This window comes from Gallus gallus, chromosome 1, assembly GCF_016699485.2.
Source record: "Gallus gallus isolate bGalGal1 chromosome 1, bGalGal1.mat.broiler.GRCg7b, whole genome shotgun sequence".
Taxonomy (NCBI): domain Eukaryota; kingdom Metazoa; phylum Chordata; class Aves; order Galliformes; family Phasianidae; genus Gallus; species Gallus gallus.
Window position 1 is genome coordinate 82,512,057 of NC_052532.1, and position 20,524 is coordinate 82,532,580.

At 44.2% G+C, this 20,524-nt stretch overlaps 1 protein-coding gene across 43 annotated transcripts in view; it reads left to right on the forward strand.

The window, feature by feature from the left end:
- The first annotated feature begins 201 nt into the window (after positions 1 to 201).
- The window catches only part of ZBTB20 (zinc finger and BTB domain containing 20), a 477,629-nt gene continuing 457,306 nt past the window's right edge, over positions 202 to 20,524 (forward strand). For 25 of the 43 annotated variants that reach the window (XM_046905147.1, XM_046905118.1, XM_040646200.2 and 22 more), the window contains exon 1: positions 202 to 271. The gene's annotated coding sequence lies outside the window, so the exon portion shown is untranslated. Of the gene's footprint in view, positions 415 to 20,524 lie in introns of all 43 variants that reach the window. The other 18 variants (XM_040646251.2, XM_040646218.2, XM_040646264.2 and 15 more) reach the window with 1 other exon arrangement.

A 20,524-nucleotide genomic window follows, 5' to 3' on the forward strand; every position in this document is an offset into this window, starting at 1 on the left:
ATTGTCTGGGGAGCCGAGCTCCGCGCCCGGCCCCGCCGCGCACCTCCCCGCCCGCAGCGAGCGGAGCCGGAGGGCGGCGGGGAGGAAGGTGCGGCGGGGCCGCCCCGGAGCCCAACCTGTTGCTGCGGCGGCCGAGCGGGGAAGGAGGGCCGTCGGCCGCCCCGGAGGAGGGCTTTGTCTGCGCCCGGCTCCGCTCCCCCCGCCGCCGCTCCCGCTCCCTCTGCCCGCCCGCTCTCGCTCTCGCTCTCCCTCTCGCTGTGGTTTTTGTAAGGTAGGTTGCAGCGCGTGTGTGTGTACACAACATCGAGAGCAGGAAAATGGACTCATTAGGGAGGCAGGCGGTCGGGAGCGCTCGCGCTGTAGTGCCGGGGAGACGGAGGCTATGAGGAGGCAAACTGAGGACGGGGGAACAAGGTAGGCCAGCCAACTTTTGGAAAAAAACGGGGGGGAAAACCCGAGCCCCGCTCCGCTGCGCCCGGCGGCACTTCTTTCTCCGGCCCCCCCACCCGGGGTTTAATTTAGAGATGCAAGTTTGGCAGAGCCCCGTGCCAGCCCGCGGCCGGGACCACCGCGCCGAGGCCTGACCCCTGGCGACGTGCTTCCCCCCTCCACTTATCTCAGGGTGTGCCCCCTACGATTCACTTTCATCACTTTCTTTTTTTTCTCCCCGATGGCGAAGGAAACAAACGCGTTTGTTTTCCAACACCGCTTCCAAGTCAATCAATATCTCGCACTCCCGTGAGCAGCCCTCCCCGCCCGGCTCGCCGCTTTCCTCCTCTGTTTATGCACTTCCATCTGTCCGTCCATATATCATCTCCTCCTTATTTACCGCTAAATGGCTTTTATTACTATTTGCCGACGACTTCTGCCCGCAGCGCCGGCGACGGGGGTGAACGGGGACTCTTTGTTGTGTGGCCGTGTGTCGGCTATAAGTTTGAAGTCCAGGCTCGCCATACGTTAAATAAAAGCAGAAAAGAGAAAGCGGAGAAAGCAGGTTCCACTCCTCCCGACGGGGCTTTAGCCGGAGGTTTTGTCGTTTGTCTGTTTGCCTGCGGGGGCGGAGGGGGTTAATTCGGGTGATCGTCCGTCGACTTTTTCCTCTCGGGTATTTTTAACGTCTATTTTTCATTATTAGTATTTTTCCAGTTTCCTTTCCCGGGCAGAAAGGAGACGCAGATCTCAACTTTTGTCTCTCGGAGCTGATGTCACGTTATGGAGGCATCGCCGGGTTCGGAAGGACCCAAACTTTGGCGGAGGGAGTTGGTATCCTCGGCTGCCCCCCACCCTCCGCTCCGCGCTTCCGTCCGTGCCGGCGGGGACGGCAGGGGGAAGGGAGGGGATATTTTTTACAGCGGTGGCAAATTATGAAACCTATCGAGCCATTTTGTCCAGCACCAGTAACTATTTATTTACCATTTTTTTTTTTTCCTCGCGCAAATATCCCTGCTTATTTGTCGTTTCAAACCTCGGAGCTTTCCTCCGAATTAATCCTTATTATATGTATATGTTTATATATATGCATACACATATTTGGCTGGGGAGGGATGTGTGATGCGTTTCGTCGCCCGCTGAGCACTGTCGAGTTTCGGAGCCCACGTTTCCTGTGGGTTCTCGGGGCTGCTCCCAGTGATCCATTCGAAATGGTCCTTTTATGTGAGCTCCTGTCAGTGCTGGCGGAGGGCTGAGCTGCTGCTCTGCCGGTGACGGAGAGAGAGGAGAAAGGACAGAGGCAGCCGTGGAAGTGAGTTACATAAAATGTTCTGGAGAACCCGAAGTAATTATGTAAAATGGACGCTGATCGGTGGAGGTCTCTCCACAGCGACGATCACCTTTTTAAAGAGAAAATAATTGATTTAATAGCGAGAGGCTGACTTCTTCAAACAAAAAAACAAATGCGTTAGGCCTTCCTCTTAGCACAAAGAGGTGCATAAAGCAGTATTCCCAGCCCACCTGGGACTGCCTCGGAGATCCTCCGAAACCTTCAAAGCCTTTAAAAGATTTCTTTAAAACCCCCTGATTTGATGTGATTTGATTTTGCTTGCAGCCGGTGCAAACTTCTGCTGCCAACAGGTTTTTCTGGCTGTTGTTGCGCTGTTTTTCTCGCTGTCCTTTAACTTGCAGCTCCCCGGTTGCAGCTGAAGTGCCTCCCCGCTGAACAAACTAAGTTAATTGAAATCCAGAGCAGCAGATCTATTCACTGGCACGACGACCGCGCAAACTACTTGCTCCATTTTATCCAAAGCTTTATTCCAGAACCCGAGCGAAACTTTTCAAGGTTTTCTCTATCGCTGTGCCAAGAATTGGTGGCTCGTCTCTTAGCTGGGGAATGGCATTCATTGATTGCTTTTTTCTTTTCTTTCTTTCTTTTTTTTTTTTTTTTTCTTTTCTTTTCTGCTTTTCACTCGGGCTTCTACATTAATACTTTGTTGATAGACCTCCAGTGCTCTCATGGCTTCACACTGCCTCTCCTCCTGGAGCTCAGACCTCCAGCTTTAGGACGTGGGGTCCCAAAGGCGCTGTGGTCACCTGCAGAGGGGCAGCTGATGCGGCCCCGGGAAGGGTGGCTGCGGGTTCTCTGGGGATGCCCCCAGAGGGGTGGCCGTGCTTTTGAGCTCCTGGTGCTTCTTCTGGGCCAGCGCAGGTGGGCAGCATCCCGCTGGAGGGCAGCGATCCTGGCCCTGGGGGTCTCACCCTTTAGCAGAAGCCCAGCCTCACCTTAACGTTTCAAACAACTTTTAGAATGACTGCGACATACCTCTGCGTTTTAGGACACGCCTAGGAAAGAGGCATTTGAGCACAGAAAGAGTTGGAATAGGAGAAATGTTTTTCTGTATGCAGCGAGGGCTCTTTAATCCTAAAAACTTTTTCAGTAGAAGAAATCAATTTACTTTGAAATGGCATATTCTAAAACAAAACAAAACAAATCAAAACAAAAAACCAAAAAAACCTTCTCCCTTTTGATGGCACAAAGTCCATCTGCAAACTGGGCACAGCAGCAAAGGCTGCAGCATGCTTCAGTAAACTTGGAACCAGCGTGCGATGCTGGGGCTGGCACCCAGCAAGCCCAAGCCCCGGGATGGGGTGATCCGCAGGGCCGGTGCCCCTGGAACCGCCCGGCTCTGGGTGTGCAGTTGTGCGGTGCCGAGCAGGCAGTGATCCAACACTCCCACACCAAGCTGGTGCCCCGGGGCGGTGGTTTCGTGCCTCACCGTGCCCCGTGGCCAGAGTCAGCTTGGAGCGGGGCTGCGTGTGTGCTCCTGTGAGACAGAGCGAGGCAGCTGGGGCTGTGTGTGTGTGTGTGTGTGTGTGTGTGTGTGTGTGTGTCGGTTTGGGCCTCTGTTTGTTGTGGGTTTGTGTTTTTCTTTTTTTTTTCTTTTTTTTTTTGTCCAAATGAGGCCAAAAATGGGGAATAAGGCGGTCGGATCCAAATACCAAACAGATACCAAGCCAAATTAATTTTAATAGTGGAGGATTTTGCTTTTCTCTTACGGGAGGAAAAAAATACGGGGTTTGTTTATTTTGATAAAGGCAGTTGTAGCAATTTCCTGAGTTGGATATATCATTATTGTAAATATTGCTCATGGTTCTCCTATTTTCACATTTTCTTCATAGGCCCGGCTTATTCAGAGGGGAAAACAGCTGCAGAAAATTAGAAAAAATGTATTATTATTTATATAAAACTTTGATGTAAATAGGGAACGGTGTCCCCCGCTACAGATTTCTGTGGGATGGCTTACAAATCCCATACAAGAAAGATTACGGTCTTAGATAAATTGTTATTTAAATCATTTCAAGAGAAGCCCGTTGGTTTTTGCAGGCCATATGAGCCTTTAGCAGCACGGCTTGAATAGGACTTCTGTTCAGAAATGGATGGCATGCTGTGGCCTTACAGATCCGAGCCGGTTTCACTCCTGTCCCATTTTATAGGGCCCTTTTACAGTGTGATCCGTGCGGTAAGGAGCTCCGCCTGAAAGGGATTTGTAAATGTTAATGGCAAATTAAACACTGAAATTTAACTTCAAGTTACTTTGTTGGTTTGGTTTGGTTTGGTTTGTTTCTTTAGCAAAACTTTCAGAAAACCCAAGCCCTTTTGCAATGTTTTTTAAGATTTTTTTTTTTTAATGGAATAATGCACTGGAAATAGTTGGTTTTAAACAATAACTTGTTCCCTCTGTATGGTCGGCAGTTCGGTCCATGCTGCAGAGAGAAAAGGATGGCAAATCAAAGTGAAACTGACTTCACTGATCGCATCAGGGTGGCCCATGAAAATTCTGAAAGTAAACAGCCAGCATCAGCTATGGCAAATAAATCGGCTTTTTATTCAGCTGACCATTCCAATAATCCCAGCTCCTCGTGGTAAAGAGCAGTGCATAACTGTGCACCAAGTTTGAAGGTATCGTTGTAATGTTTGCACAGTCTCAACTTGAGCAGATTTACATGAGTTTGTCAGAATTTCAGACAGGAGTGAATAAAGGCAAAAGCTTTCATCTGGGACAGTTTTTGCTCTGACAGCGTTGCCTGTGTTCCTCGTTATTACTTCTCTTACAAGTTAGCAGTTAGTTTGACAGCAGCAATCCAGTCCTCTTTAATAGGTAAGTGGCATTTTGGAATGCTTACTTCCACTCCACGTTTCCACATTTGTATGGCACAGATGTCCGGTTTCCCCATGTCCCGTGAAGGCTTTTTGCCTGTCCATACTGGCGGCAGCTCAGTCTGGGAGCTGCTCCTGCTGGAGTGGTCACTGGGGTGGACATGAAGCTGGTGGGACGCTGCTGGTGGCCCCACATCTCCGGCAGGGTGGGAAGGAAACAAGCCCAGCTTCTGCCCCGTACACAGCAGCCACTGTGTCTTGAACAGTTAAAATTCAGCAGCGAGGGATTGGGCTGGTTAGATAGAGCTGCCCTTAGAAAAAAAATGCTGTTCCTATGGTGGCTGGGGTTTGGCTTTGGTGAGGCGGGCGCGTCGGGCCGCAGCCTGCCCTATGGGGCAGATGCTCACTGTAGGAAAAGGCAAGCCAGTAACGGAGCCGGCACTAGGTGGCACTATGGAAAGAGAGGCCACGGAGCGTGCAAGCACAAAGAGCGAAATGAGGTGGTGCCAAGCCGGGGTCCTTCCCCACCAGCCCCGGGGAAGGCAGGTGTTAGGGCTGCTAGGGCTGCAGGTTGACCTCGCTTGCTCCGCTGCAACCCGGTTCTGCTCCTCAAAGCCTCGTAGCAAAAAGAGGCATTCCACAAGGGGCAAGTTCTGCCAATTCAAGCGCTGGCAGCGTCTTCAGTGCTTCATGCTTCGTGCCGTGCCATACACCTTTCCTTGTGCAGTTGGGAAGTGAGCACAGACCCCATTCTGCTGCCAGTTTGCATGAGTGCTAACAGCAGTACAGAAGCTGAACACAAACCAGCACATTCTTCCTCCAGTTTGATACAAGCTCAAATATTGCCATTATATGTAGTTGTATTAAAAATCCTTCATGGCTGCTGTGAAGAGGAAAGGAAACCTGAAGGGGCAGGGCAGTGCATGCCACCCTTTGCAGAGCGTCTGTGCTCTATCTGTCGGGAACATTTGGCAGGACAGAAGTATTGCCATTCTGTAAGTCACGTCTGTAGATGACCTCTTAATGTTATGCTTCCGTAGTAAATTTATCTTGGGGTTGTGGTGGAGCTAAAAATTCAGGCAGCATGGTGCCATTTGATTCTGAGGTAAACATAGCATGGAAAGTACTGGCTTCTTCTTCTTCTATTTTTTTTTTTTTTTTCCCAACCAAAAGACCAACTTTCTAATATCTTACTTCTCTGATCATTGACAGCTGAAAGTACGATCCATCTCTTGCAGATACAGAAGTGAGGCTGGGAAAGTTGCCTTATGGACTTCAGAGTTTTCCTTTCAGCCAACTGAAAGTTAATTATTGATTTCTCTTCCCTCCCCAGGGATCCCTATGCAGTTTACTCTGGCTAGAAAGCTGGTGGTCACAGTGCTGGAATTTGGGAGTCATGGCTATGTGGCAATGTGGGACTTTGCGTTCAGGCAGTCAGGAACGGATTAGATGGAGGCTGATGTGGGGGAGAGCGAAAAAAGACAGAGGTAAAGCTTCTCTAAGGTTTTATGCAGGGTGGACGTAGAGGCTGTTCTCCATGGCTTTGGCTCCTAGCAATTTGATAGCTAAGTGAGTCACTGGCGTTGGTGACAGAGAGGAATGCCGACAATAAAACAAAACCAAACAAGCTGACGGCCCCCCAAACTCATTGTTTAGGTTCAGACACAAGAAAACCACGTTGAACTGCTAATGTGCTCCCTCTGCTGGCTCTCCAAAACGAGCAAATGCAATTCCCAGGAGACTCAGCCACACCCGCCAGGACAGTACCCTGCAAAAACTGGAGTTAAGTAAGTGAATGGCTTTGAGCTCTCTTCTTCTCCCGTATTAGCAGGAGAAGCCTTCTTACAGCGTGTGCTACAGCCTTATATACTTGGCATGACACACTGAGCACGGTCATGAAATCTCAGTCCAGCAACTCAGGCTTCTTCTGCTTTGTTTCCAGCCTCGCTTATATTTGATAGGCATTTTTTTTCCTACCATTCCCAAAAGTTGGAATTTTCCATTTTGCTGCTGCTTCCTCTAGGATTCTTCCCATCTGAAGGAGTTTTAAATACGTTCTTGCTGGTGCTTTTATCGTTCCATTACAGCGCATGTAGGGTCTGAAGAAGCCCTGGGTGCAGCTAAGGCTTTGGCTGCTTCCAACTCTCTCTGTCCCAGTTAAATCTGCCTGTCAGCTCTGTACCGCCGTGCCCACTTCATCCTGGCCTTTGGCGTGAATAGCGGCTGTTTTTTCGGGATGCTCTCGAACGTCCTTCCTCGTTGTGATGCATCTGTATTTCTTTTCCAAACATAGACCCAATTGTTTCATATGTTCCCTGCACAGTGCGTTTTCCCCAGTAGATCTCTTTCTAAAATCCAGCGTTTTATACTTTCATACTACGCAACATTTTGAAGTTCTGGATAAGGCTGAGTGTTGGAGAAAAAGCTGGAGAAAGCTTTATTAATTCCATTAGAATATTTGGGATGTGTGGAAGATTCCTGACACGGTAATTATATAGTGAAAAACTGTCCTGTATTTCCCGTATTTTTCACTCCTGAGGACTGTCATGAGAAGGAAGCTCATCTTGCAGCCATTGGCACGTTGGTGGGAGTCGGCCGTGCTGAGTTGCAGCAGGACTGGGCTCGAGTTCTCCATGTAGAATAGTGAAAAGTTTCCTCTCTGTGAGTCTCACGCTGCCCATCTAGGTGACTGCTTATTAAATCCTTACCCAATAGGGACGATAAACCAAACAGCCTGGTGGGTAGCTAATTGGCTGGAGTGACTCAAGCCACATATAAATCTCATTTGTACTCAGAACACTGACTCTCTCTGGCCTCATCGGTCTTCCCAGTATTCATTCATTTGGAGATGGCCATAATAGAATACAAAGAAAATCATCCCTCGTTCTTCTTTCTCTCTGTGTCTCTTGGGCTGCACACGGGATGATTCTCTGTTATATCCCTTTCATAGACCCTGCAGTTTAGGAACCCATCCTCCAGCAACATAAAGCAGGGAGCTGGGCCCCATGTGGGCAGCCACAGCAGAGACATCAGGAAAGCGGAGCAGCGCGGAGAGCAGCTCACCCTCCTGTCACCAGGTCCCTTGCCATGAGGAATCCTAGCAGGGGTTGGTATGGAGATGGCTTGGCCTCCTGCTGTACCTGCTTTGGGGATAAATAGAGAATTCAGCGCCTGGGGCTACCAATCTGGCACCTTTTGCTAGTACTAAGCTAATGACGTGATTAGGACCAATACACGTTTTCAGCCAAGGCCCGGCCTCTGCTGACTCACGGCGAACTGCTTGAAGCCCAAACACTGTTTTGTTATTTCCAGCATTTCATAAAAACGCTGCTTTTATTTTCCTCTCAGAGCCACGGCCACGTTCTGAAAGCTTCGAGACCTGCTCCAGCCAGATAGCAAAAGTGTGTTTTTAAGATACTGACGTTTCCTAAATGAGTCGGTCCTTTCTGAGCTATATCAACTTCAAATCATTTATCCACTAAGTCAGTCGAGCTCAGCCTGAAACATTTCGCTGCTGTGAAAGCAGCTGCTCCTGAATGAGGTTAAAAGCCAGTTGTGCTCCTGCAGTACATTTGGCTTTGCTGTACTTTGTGCTGGGCAAGAGAAAGCTCAGGCTTTTTCTCTGGTGCAGGGCTTTTTTTCCCTGCTAATCTCTGAGTTCCTTTTTACAGGGGACAGGATCCCGTTCAAAGCATTTCATAATAGTTTTTAGGCCTGTTTTTTAACCTATGTACAAAGATGTTAAATATTTTATTCAGCACAGAGGCATGGAGCTGTATGAGAAGTGGCAATGAGAAAGCAGGGTAGTAGCTGGAGCAATGTATGATAGTATATAGGTACTAGAAAGGATAACCCACCGATGATGGATGCAGAAGTCTTATTTTGGCTATAGTTTCTTTTCTAATTTACAGCAAGTCACTTCATTTCTCAGTGTCTCAGTTCCACATCTTCAAGATAGGGATAATGACATTTATTTGTTTCTGAGAGCAGTTGGGAGATCGGTAGCCACAGCTTTATCAACTAGTTGTAACGTTGCAATAATATTTCCCTCTCTGTTTTTTGTTCTGTCACCATGAAAGTGCATTGCAGCCTCTTTCTTTACTTTAAGGGAGTTTCCTTAGCCAGTCAAGTTTTTGAACATGTAGTCTTTCTCGTAGAATCATAGAATGGCCTGGGTTGAAAAAGGCCATGAAGATCATTGAGTTTCGACCCCCCTGCTATGTGCAGGGTCCCCAGCCACTAGACCAGGCTGCCCAGAGCCACATCCAGCCTGGCCTTGAATGCCTCCAGGGATGGGGCATCCACAACCTCCTTGGGCAACCTGGAGGTTCTCTGGCATGTCCAAGCAGAACGGACACCTGAGGTCCTACTCTCTCTCTCTTTTTTTTTTTTTTTTTTTTTTTTTGAGAAGTTTTCTCCACATGGAGACAAGTTTAGCATTTACTTCAATGGTAGAGATGGCAGTAACTGCTCAGCCCTGGCCATGCAGACTGTACCATGTAGGATCTCAGGTGAATTTTGAATGAGTTGTGAGCCATGTATTTCCACTGCAGTCAGCCCTAGATTGCCCTTACCAAACTGCTGCTAGTAACAGAGCCAGCCCAGGTATGGCTGTTCCTGTGGTGGAGTGAGAGCCATCTTGTCTAGATCACTTCTGTATCCACCAGCCACAGGTGCTTTTTGTTTGGTTGGTTGGTTGGGTTTTTTTTTTTGGGGGGGGGGGGGGGAGGGGGAAGAAAATAGAAAGGACATGAGTTAAAATGAACATTTCTGGAGTTGCCTGGTTGAGACTGGTTGTTTAGGAGCACTGCTGACTGAAAGCTGCTTTCAAGAGTTATTGAAATCTGGTTGAGTGACGTTACTATGGAACGTTGGCTTCTATATAGGAGAAGGATACAAGCAGAGCATTTAGAGAGGGGGCTGGGACAATGTGAGCAATAAAAAATAAAAACTGAGACACAGGCAGGGGGCAGAGCTGCTCAAAGAAAATGAGGACAAAAAGTCTGAAGTTCATGAAAAAAAGAGGGGCTATCCTGGTCCTACTGGCAGGAAAGGGAGAAAATGTTAGCAACGGGATTTGGTTTGAACCGAACCAGAGTGGGGTGGGATGAGGCCATGGCTCTTCCCTTCTCCCTCAAAGGAGCGGTGAGCTGGAATAATCATCATATAGCAGTTATCTTCAAAGGACCATGCTCTTGGGATAAGGAGTTCCATGTGAAAGTTCTGAACATCTGTGGATCTGCTCAAAAGTTTATGGTTCATGTTTTGCCTTAAGTTATGTTTGTGTAAAAGTGGAGTAATTGCATAAAAATTAGAAGGATCAGCACTGAGCTGAGAGCCAAATTTAGCTTGGTATTTCTAGCTTACTGTCTGTAGCTGGCATCCATCTGAAGCAGTAAAGATGATGCATGGTACTCCAGAAATGATTGTGGCCAGGAGACAAGCTTTCTCTGGGACAGCGCTGCTGAATTTGACCTCATTTTTGCTGTTTTAGATACTGTTTTCCTTGTGGCAGCGTGCACAGGTGTATTAAAAAGATTCTTACCAGATGAAAAGGCTTGCTTTCAGGTGTTGGTGATTATTCTCATCATACCCAGGCAAAGCCTGCAAAGAATTTAACATCCACAAGATGCCTTTTTGTTGTTGTGTTGATCATTTTGTTGTTGCAGAAGTTTAATCCTAAAACCTCAGGTGATTGTTCTTTTATTTTTTGTTTTGTTTTGTTCTCATTGCCCAAAGAAGAGAAGTGCCACTTCTGTCTAAGTCATTCCTGGGCTTTTTAGGTAAAAGAGTGCCACCGGTAGTTCCCAACAGTGAGCATCTGAGTTCAGATGGGGAAGGGGATGCCTACAAAAGGTTCCATGACAACTTAGCCACATATAGCTGCTGATATCGATGAGTAACACTTTACGTTTCTGAAGAAACATATTAAAATATCTCACAATGTTCAACAGAAGTGATTAGTTTAGTTTTGCTTAACTCCAGTAGCTGAATCAATGTTACGATTTCCATTTCTTAAAATCAGGAACAATCGAGGCACAGAGAGAAAGAGGAAGTGATGCCTTCCTTCCTTTCTCAGTGTATTGTACAAGCAGATAGGACCTGGAAAAGTAAAGACCATGTTCCATAGACAAAGGAAGCTCAAATGAGTCTTGACCATATCAAAACTGTTAACATTTTTTTCTACATCACTGTGGTCTCATAATGCATATGGAGCTTTGCCATAGAAGTCTTGTACTTTCAGAGCGAGATAAAAAGACCTACTGTAACTGAAAATTGAGTCCAAACACATTTAATGTGCCCACATGTCAACAAAGTCTTACTTTTAACAGTGGAATTAAAGAATATATATGTTGTTATTTTGTTTGCTTATTGTATTATTATTTATTATCACTCAGTTAGCTCAGTTAATATAACTTCAAAGTCTTGTAAGCAACAAGTAACTTTCCTGTTCCAGTTGGCTTTCCCACAGTGAGACCTGTCCCAGTGAGGTACAGAGTTAGATTTGAGCCAGTTCTGCCCAAGAAAGAGGTGTTTGAAAACTGAACCAATCTGTCACCTCTATTTGAGCATTAATAATTATAGGAGAAGATTATACCTTGCTGAAATAAACAGTGATGTTGCTGGCTTCATGAAATGGTCGTAAGAAGGAGGCTGAAGCTCCGTATTGCAAATAAAGACAAAAGTACTGTCCAACAGTCATGTTCTGGGCTTCTTGTGTGTGTAGCTGCTTGTCTGCATCACTGCTGGTAAGCTCTATGGGAGCTGCAGTAAGTAAAAGAGAAGATAGCCCCTCAGGGTTCTTTGGACACACATATTTGAAGAGGATTGTTACTTGTCTGTTTAAACTGTCAGTGGAAATGTAGCATATGCAAGTAATAATGGAAGCTTGCAAATACTGGATTTGGGCAGAGCACAGATATATTACTGCTGAGGCATCTGTGAGGGAAAGGAAAGAGCTGTTTGTCCATTCAACCTGGAAACTGTGCAGCAAATAGCTGCATTTAACTTTTTGTTTCCTCAGAATAAGATTCAAATCTGAACTCTTGAGAACTTGCAGACAAGCTTTCATTTTGTCCTTCTTTCCCATGTCCCAAATGCCAATTTTAATGTTTATTGATTGGAAGGACAGCAACAGAAAGTTTTATTAGCCAGCTGTATGGGAACTGTTGAATCACGACCTGAACCTCTGATTGACCACCTGAGGTGATCACTGAGTCACAGGAGCACAGGTGAAGGCAATTCAGCTGTGTGACCAGAAGGGGTGGAGCCAGGCTGCACCTCTCCTAGACCCCATTTAAGGGCTGACTGCCACTAAGGAAGGATCTCTTTCTGGAGATCACGTCTCATGGAGTTTTTGTGAGCCTGCAACACTGGTGAGCACCTTTCATTTATATCTGATTTTCTTTTCCAGTGTGGCAATCTTACCAGCCTAATTTCTCTGTATAGCATCTGTATACTTATTAACTGTACACCAGTGGAATTAATGCTTTCTCCTTTTGAGAGCCAAATTCATCTAGTTTGGTATGTTTACAGAAGAAGAGGCTGGAATGCACGGTAAGGTTTTTTCTTTATCAGACACATGTGGACTTATCATCACTGGATATACTTGTGAGATGCTCTAACAAAGAACACTCCTCAGGCATGTCTCGCGTTTCAAGAACTGAAGGGCAAAGTGAATGAATGTACCTTCTAGGAAATGGATGAACTAGCTTTTTAATATGCTATCTCCAATTTCAGTAATCCTCAAGAAGCTTACAAAAGCCAGGATAGAGTCAAAAACCTCCTCTTATTAACCTTCAGAAGGACACAAAGAGCTTTGGATCTCAAGACTGGTCTGGATGCAAAGTGCACTCCTTAAGTACTTTCAGGTTGTCTCAGCATGCCATGACTTTTGGTAGATACAGCATAGTTCATCCAGGAGATGAAGAGACCAGGTTTACTGGGAGAACTCCCACTCAAAAGAGGCAGATCAAGCTGCTTTGTACAGGGAAGCCAATAAATGCCTTGTTTGTTTTCTTTCCCTGGAGATTTTTCCCTACTATCTTTTCATTTATGCATAGTGACCCGTTTTATAGATTGAATGGTCTCTGAGATTTGTTTGCCTCTGTTTGTAAGCACTGGTCCTATGAGAGACGTTCCTCAAGACAACTGCATTTGAATACTCATATCTTTTAGGACACTTTGATCTGGTTAGATGTAGGGAAATTCTGCAGGTTACATGCTTGCCTCTGCTTGCTACTGTCTTAATAAAAACCAGCAACTTTGTTTCTTCATTGAGCATTTCCACTGTTACATGTTTACTTACATAATTGAGCTTCTATGTTAGTGTTTGTATGTTTCTTTCTCTAATTTGTTGAGTTAAAACTTTGCTATATATAATTAGGGCACGTGTATTCTTCAGAACTCCAAAGCAGTGCTTTATATGGCATTCTATTTTTCCTTTGAGGTGCTATCAGCCATATGTATCTACATGGGTTTTGGGAAAAGGTACATTAAAGAGGCAATGGCTATGTAAACATTCAGTCAACAAACCCAATGGATACTTATTTCTTAACCATTTTATTGAACTCATCTTTTTGTAGCCCTTCCTCCTACTGCGATGGGATTAACTGACGTGCTTAGGGGGAAGTTCTCCTTGTCTCTCCTGTTTTTCAAAGCTTCAAACATACTTAGAGATCATCAAGGCCAAAGCATCATGGGAGCTTGAAGAAAGATTGGCAGGGGTATTCCTCCTGGATGTTTGGGAAGCCTGGGTGTGTGAGCTGCATTTCTGGCTGAAAAAGTATTAACCAGAATGGGTGAGGCTCTGTGTCTACTCAAAAGTGTTCTCAGTTTAATTCTGTGGGGAGAGACCAGGAAAGGAGCAATGCAGGAAACATGTATGCAAATGCCCACTTTGCCATGTGGGGGGAAAAAAAAAAAAATCTACACAGCTTCAAAATTTTTTTTGTTCTTTACTTATTTTCCAGAGCTTTTGCTTTTCTGTATCTTCTTTTTCGACATCTGTATATTTGACTTTAACAAAAGCAGCACAGTAAGCTGAGTAAATGGAGTAGCGTTCAATTTGCTTGCTTATTTTCTGCCTGAGCAGATCATGTACCTGCTCCTTGTGGCAGAAAGGGCCATATGCCCTGGCTTCTTCTCTGATGTGTGATCTTGTTGTGCATGCACAACAAAATGGAGCTGGGCAGAATTCAGTCATGATGCACCAAGTTTCTCATGTGATACAGACGTAATGTCCATGCTCAGGAGCTCCAAAGCTTCTCAAAATCACTGAATTTACTGTGAACGTACCAGGACTGATTTGGTTGGCTGAAGTGCATCCTACATGACCTAGAGTTTCTTGGCTGCATTCATGCTAATCCTGCACTCACAAAGGATTGGGTCTTCCTGGGTGAGTGTCATTAGGAGTAGGTCATGAGTGAGATCAATTGTCCATAAACAAAGGCCAAGCATGCTTAGCGCAATCTTCAAACACTGATTTTTAAATATAAACAGTACCTGATTAAAAAATATTGACCTTAGTGTGCCTGGAAGAAGTGAAGATGTGAGTAATGTAAATAAAATGACTTTTTAGGCCTTGTTACTCATCTAGGTACTTCATCCCTCTGTTCCCCCTAGCTCTAAAATGGAGTGACAGGAGGGCAGGTGGAAGTTTGAATGCCGGCCCAGGGTTGCAGTTGGCTTTCTGGGTAGCAGGGAATGAGCAGAGGTTGGGGTATGGGTAGTGAGGAAAATGAGATGAGTGAGTAGTGAGTGTGTGTGGAGTGACTGGAGGAGCTGTATGTAGTTGGGAGGAGGATCCCTGGGCGATGAGGAGACACGGCTTTGTCATGATGAAGGACCTTGCTGTGTTTGTACCTTACCTCCTGACTGAGGGGTAGGATTTAGGGCAGAGGTGAATCTAAGAAAGATGGAAACAAAGAGTGGGAAGGAAGTGGAAGGTCCTGTGCTATAGCAGCTGCCGTTTGGGTGCCTGTGTTTATTCTTGTTCGTGGTGGCGGTGCTGAATATCATTGGGGCAGTGCCGTGTGGAGTGTTCTCGGTATAAATAGAAGCCATAAATAGTTTTGCAGAGAGTCGGGATTTTATTTTGCTTGCAAAGTTGAACCTATTGTGACTCTTAGCTCTGCCATTTCTTTCCTTACCTTATTGCTGGGATAAAGTTTATATTACTTAGCCCGAATTCACATATATATTAATACGCTTTCATCTCTTTCTCTGTTGCTTTGTTTATCTGTCTCCGTCTATCTCTCTGTGCGCCTGCTGCTTGTCTGCCTGCCAGTTTTTTCTTTGTCTCTATCACTTCATCATTGAACCCATCTGTGTAGAAAATGGGATATTTGGCTGTCTTGTATTTTCTTATTATTTTTTTCATTCGTGTCATTTTGTTCCCTCAGACTTACGAGGATAAAACTCGCACTCCTGGGGGTGCCAGGCATTTCAGATCTTGCGTTTAGGAGGAGCTGTGATGCTTTTTGTGTCTGTTTGTCTGTCCATCTGTCTGCTGGTCTATAATAAGCTGTGCAGCGAGACAGCAGCTTACTATCTGTGTGTGTGAAATTAGCTAATTGGTGTTAGCAGCAATATTTTCACATGTTTTATAAGCAAAGTGCAGCAAGGTATATAAATGTAGATATGATCCAGAGACACACACACATACACACACGCGCGCGCACGCAAGCCTGTCGCTGCTCATGCATAGACGCTCAGAAGTAATTAATGTTAATAAGATTTTAATGTGCTTGTGAGATCATAATGAGGAGAAATGAATGCTGTGATTAGAAAAAGGTAACTGTGTGTGTGTTTTGGCTTCGAACAAGATTTCCCCTCTTTTTTTATAAATCACAATTTCAGAACTTGTTTGTGATTGCATCAATCGGTTTTTATTTTCAAATTAGAGGTCTGTTCAGCCATTTGAATGATTAGCCAAATAAACGGGTAAAATCCTGATCGTAAGGAATAGTGCAGATTGGGAGATTTTTTTTTCCCTCTCTTAGAAAGCAATGCTAGTATGCGACAGGGCTGGGCACCCTCATCCTTCTAGCGTTACGGGTGTTTTTTGATGCTGCTTTTAAAGCCTCATCAGAAACTGCTCCCAGAGACGGCGCTCATTTTTTACAAATAGAGATGTTTATCTATAGGTGTCTGCAGTGCATAATCAACCACTGAAACTATTGTGCCAAGGCACATTCCCGTTCATCAGTAATGATGAATCCTCAGAGTCCAGATGATCACATGATACCTTGATAATATTTTGAAATAATTGGTTTAAGAAAAAAGAACCATATATGTTTATTTTTCAGCTTAATCAGTTGCCTTCTAAAGAAGTCAGATAGGAAAGTGCTTGCAGGAAATATTTTACAAGCTAAGATGTTCTTTCATCCTGGATGCTGCGCAGCCACCAGAGCAAGGCTGGCTGGAATCCAGATGGACACTAGGGGTCCTTCTCCCCAGCAAATCGCTGAAAGTACTGTCCAGAGGGCTTTGCTTTCATTTGCATTCTTATTATTGTTGTTATTTTGAGTCATAAAAGGTATCAAAATATTAAAAAGTTCTTACCTGATGGCACTGCATGAATCACTTCAGGTATGGCGGTATTTTATTTATTAACTGACACCAAGAGATCAAATATTCTGTTTTCAAAACATACAATGTCTGCATTGTGTGCTACCTACTTCTTTCTCTTGGTGGTGCCTGGCTCTATTGGTGCTCAAAAAATTAATCTGTGCTTGAATTCACAGATTGTAATAAATTTCCAGAAATTGCTGGGGTAACATAACAGGGTTTGGGATGTTAAATGGTAGAATGCGGTAGAATCTGATTGCAATTTCCAAAATTGTGATGAATGAAACCAAGTGTCAGTAGGTATGACTGTGACATGATGTGAGGTCTCCAAAGATGGTGATCTGACAGTTCGTTTAAAAAGAATGAATTATTCTGGGGAGAAGAAACATCAGGCATTCTGTATATTTGTTGTTCCTCTAAACACTCCCTTCAGCCAGCTGCTTTAATTCAGGAGTAAATTAGTCTTAGGCCAATGTAGCTTAACTGAATAAGGAGCTACAGGGAGCTTTGCTGTTGAATTAGAGCATCCACTCATAGCTTCAGGACAATTAAATGTGTGCATATTGAAGTTAAACATTTGGTTGATTTGCCTTAACTTTCTGAACATCTCCGTGCAAATTTGATGTTAGAGACAGATAAACTGTCCCAGGAAATTCATCTGATACTGGGGCCCCAGAACAAAGCAAATTTCAGTAGTTCCTTTGCTCTGAGGAAAATATTCTGCCACCAATTACTGCAGTGTTCTTGTCAGAGTACTGGTTGTCCAGCCGGTCCTTGGACACAGTGTTTTTCTGTGCAGTTGTTGGAGGGTCCACAGATAATGATGATTTTTTTGTTAGTCACTGTAGATGCATAGACTCCAATATCTAGGAGTAAAACATGAAGATAGAAGTACTGTATGCTTACAGTGACTTCTAGAATTACTAAAAGGAAGGGAAGTGTATTTTCAAGTTCTACTTCCTTTTGGCAACTTGCTTATATTTGGCTACTCTAGTGTAGGGTTAGCTCAAAGTTGAGAAAGAGGGATGTGCATTTTTCTTTGGCTGTGCTGAGAGAAAATGTTGGGAGCGTAGCAATGGCAAGCCATCTTGGGAGAGACTCATTTTCTCTTAAAGAGGCCTATGCACACTGTGAAAATAGGAGCTCATAACTGTATGTTCAGATTGTGCCCTGAAGAATGTTTTAGAGCATGTTTCCAAGCCTTACTTGTATTACATCCGTTTAATTTGACTTTATTCCTAAGTGCACATATAAGGTTAAAATGCTATTGATTAAAGTTTATAATTGACAAACTGTGAGTTAGCTGAATAGAATCTCCATGCTAAGCAACATGAGATTTGTCCATGTCACTTGCACAGTGAAAACTTGTGTATGCATGCATTTTAAAAATATCTGCTTGTTCCAGCTTTACCAGGGCAGCAAAAAAAAAAAGTGATCAACTTGAAGGTTTTTTTGGAAGTAGTCATCTGCTAGCCTCAAAATGGGTGTGTTTGTTCAAGTCTACTAGCTGACCTTAGGTTTATCGTATGCTTTCTGCCTCCATATCATATATTCTGAAACTGTCAAGAGTGAAGTTAAAAAAAAAAAAAACAAACACTGATTATCTCATCTTACTTGCCCAGTTCCATACTTAAGCTTCTAAATAAGCATCTACTTTTTCAAAGTTCTTAGTACCAAGAAGCCCCTGCACAAGGTGCTGGGTGCAAAGAGCTTTTAGTAGCATATGGATCTAAAAGAGCCAGTCTATATGCCAGCTTTGAAAATGCTGTCCAGAAGACTTGGGGATCAAGATGAGCTTAGAAATTCCAGGTAACAGGTGCTTCTGACAAGAACATTTCAAATGTTTTGTAATTGTAGTGTACAGTATTTACATGAAAGTGAAATGTATGGGTATCTGCAGGAAGACAAGAACTGCTGGAAAACTTAAATTGTTCATACATTCTGTCTCTACTGCTTCTGAAAGCGTTAGAAACTCCCGAGATAAATAAGGAAAGTCTTCTACTGAACAAGAATGGAAAAAACTGTCCATGGAGTAAGCTCCTACCTTGCTCTGCCATCGGATAATTTGCCAAGTCTTTGAACGATGTATGTACAGGTTTTCTACTCAATTGGAGTTCTGTTTGATGTTTATAATGGATATTCATACAAGCCATGTAAAATTTCTTTATTTTTCTTTTTCTCTCCTTTTTTTAGTAAGCTCTTGATCTCAGTGTTACTTTGCTGTGGGTATCATGTGATCTACATGTTGGTTCACACATGAAAGAAATAGCTTAATTTGTCTGAAATGTTGAGTGTGAAAGATATTTGGAAATTTGAAGTTTAAAGTAATGTAAAAGCAGAGAGCACTGAGCAACTGGATGGAGTCAGAAACGTGAATCACTGTAGTATGAATTTAGTTCTTGGTATCTCAGTTTTATTCTCTGGGGAACATGTCTCCAGTCATTAGCAGAGTTCCAGTTGCTTCGCAATGGCTACAGCCATCACAGAAATATGCAAAATAGTTTGTGTGTTTACATATGTGCTAACCCATATACTTATGCCTGTATTTACAAGTAGTGCATTTAGAAAGAGTAGGAATGTATAAGAAGTGTTTGCATAAGAAGTTTAGGTAATGGTTCAACTTGTTTGGAAAATGTTGGGACTTAATCTTGTTCCCATTACTCAAACAGTTCTGCCACTGAGAGAATTAAGCTTTTTTTTAACCTATGCCTGCATTAGTTATTCAAGAAAAATTGTGAACTTCCTGAGTTTCCTTGAGCAAAGGAATATTATGTATTTATTACGTCAGTTTACCTATTAATATGATAGAATAAATATTTTTATAGATTTTTATAACTCCCTATTGAACAACTGGAATTTAATTGAAGGCTAGAGCCTTTGCTCTGTCATGTGAAGACCTTTCACATCTGCTAGGCACTGCGTATTATGTCGGGGTCTCACTCATCTGGTCAGTCTCTGTTATGCTTCCTAGTGATGCAAGTCTTTGCAATTCACATTGGCAAACACAGCACAGCTATAGGACTCCATGTTCCTGATGCATCTAACCATCCTGCTGACCAGCTGTGTCTTCTGCATGTGATTCTGGGAAGCAGGCAGAGATCATTGTGTTAGCAATGTCTACAGGGCTTAATGTCTCCAAGCCCTGAGCAGAAGGGGCTCTGCTAGCAGGCATCATCTGTAGTTACAGCCCAGGTAGTGGGAAGTACCATATGAGCTGTTGTGTAAATTCTTATTCCTTGGGTCAGATGAGGCGATCTTGGCAGGCAGAAGGCTGTGAAGTCTGATTCAGAAGAAAAATCTCTGTAGTTCTCCTTTGTGATACGTGCTAAAGATTGGACTAATCTGTTGAGTGCATGAGCTGCTCAAATACCCAGTGTCTCCCAGCTCTGCCCAGGTGGAGGTTCTTACGTGACCACACAATAAATGTCTTCCCTTCAGTAATGGCCTGGGTGACCTCAACAGCACTTAAGGAAAGTCATGTGGCATGTGGCCTTGGTAAAACAGCCTGTTCTGCTCATGAAACATTGTTAGTCTCTGTTCATGACTGGGGAGAAGGCCTGAGGCAACATGGGCCAGGGAACATGGGTAAGGTGAGTAGAGAGAGTGGCATGGAGAGCTGAAAGGCTGAGGTTGGGTCTTGCTTCTGTGGAAGAGAGGAAAGCAGGGAGGGAATGAAGCAGGGAACAGTACTGCAGGGTGGGCTTTGATGGGAGGGCACAGAAAGTGAATTCTGTAAAGGTGGTTTTAAATACAATCTGTGTTAGGAGCATGGAGAAGTGAGGGAATGGAGAGAAGGATGAAAAGCAACATTACAGACTGCTGCCACTTGTGCACCCTTGGAGATCATCACAGAACTGTGAGATGCTGTTGCCAGTGCATTGGTACCATAAATTCTTGACTTTTGAAAGGTCTTGAAAATATTAAAAATATAGTTGAGACTCACTCCTTATTGGATTTTCTGCTTTTCCTTTGTAATACAATAGCCTACTTTTGATGAATACACTATTAACAAAGTAATGCATCCCCCAGTAGAATTGCTTTTCAGCATTCTACCTTTGCTGCTCCTTTCATGGTGTTTCCTAACTTATCTTCCTTTTTCTGCCCCTGATAGCAAGTGACAGTAGGTGGTTAAATTTACTGCTGCCACTTTACTGTGACTTGGTGCTGGAAACAGACCAGCTGAATGGCCTAGCAGGTACTGGCTTATATTCTAAAGACTCTGTGTAGTCTCTGAACACAATGGATTTAGTTGTAAGCAATGTAGTGCATGCTGAAACCTAAGGGGTTGACAGTCCTGGTGTAATGAGGCTATCTCAAAGGATTGTAAGAATCTCTGCCACTTACTTCTGGCCTAGAGAGCTT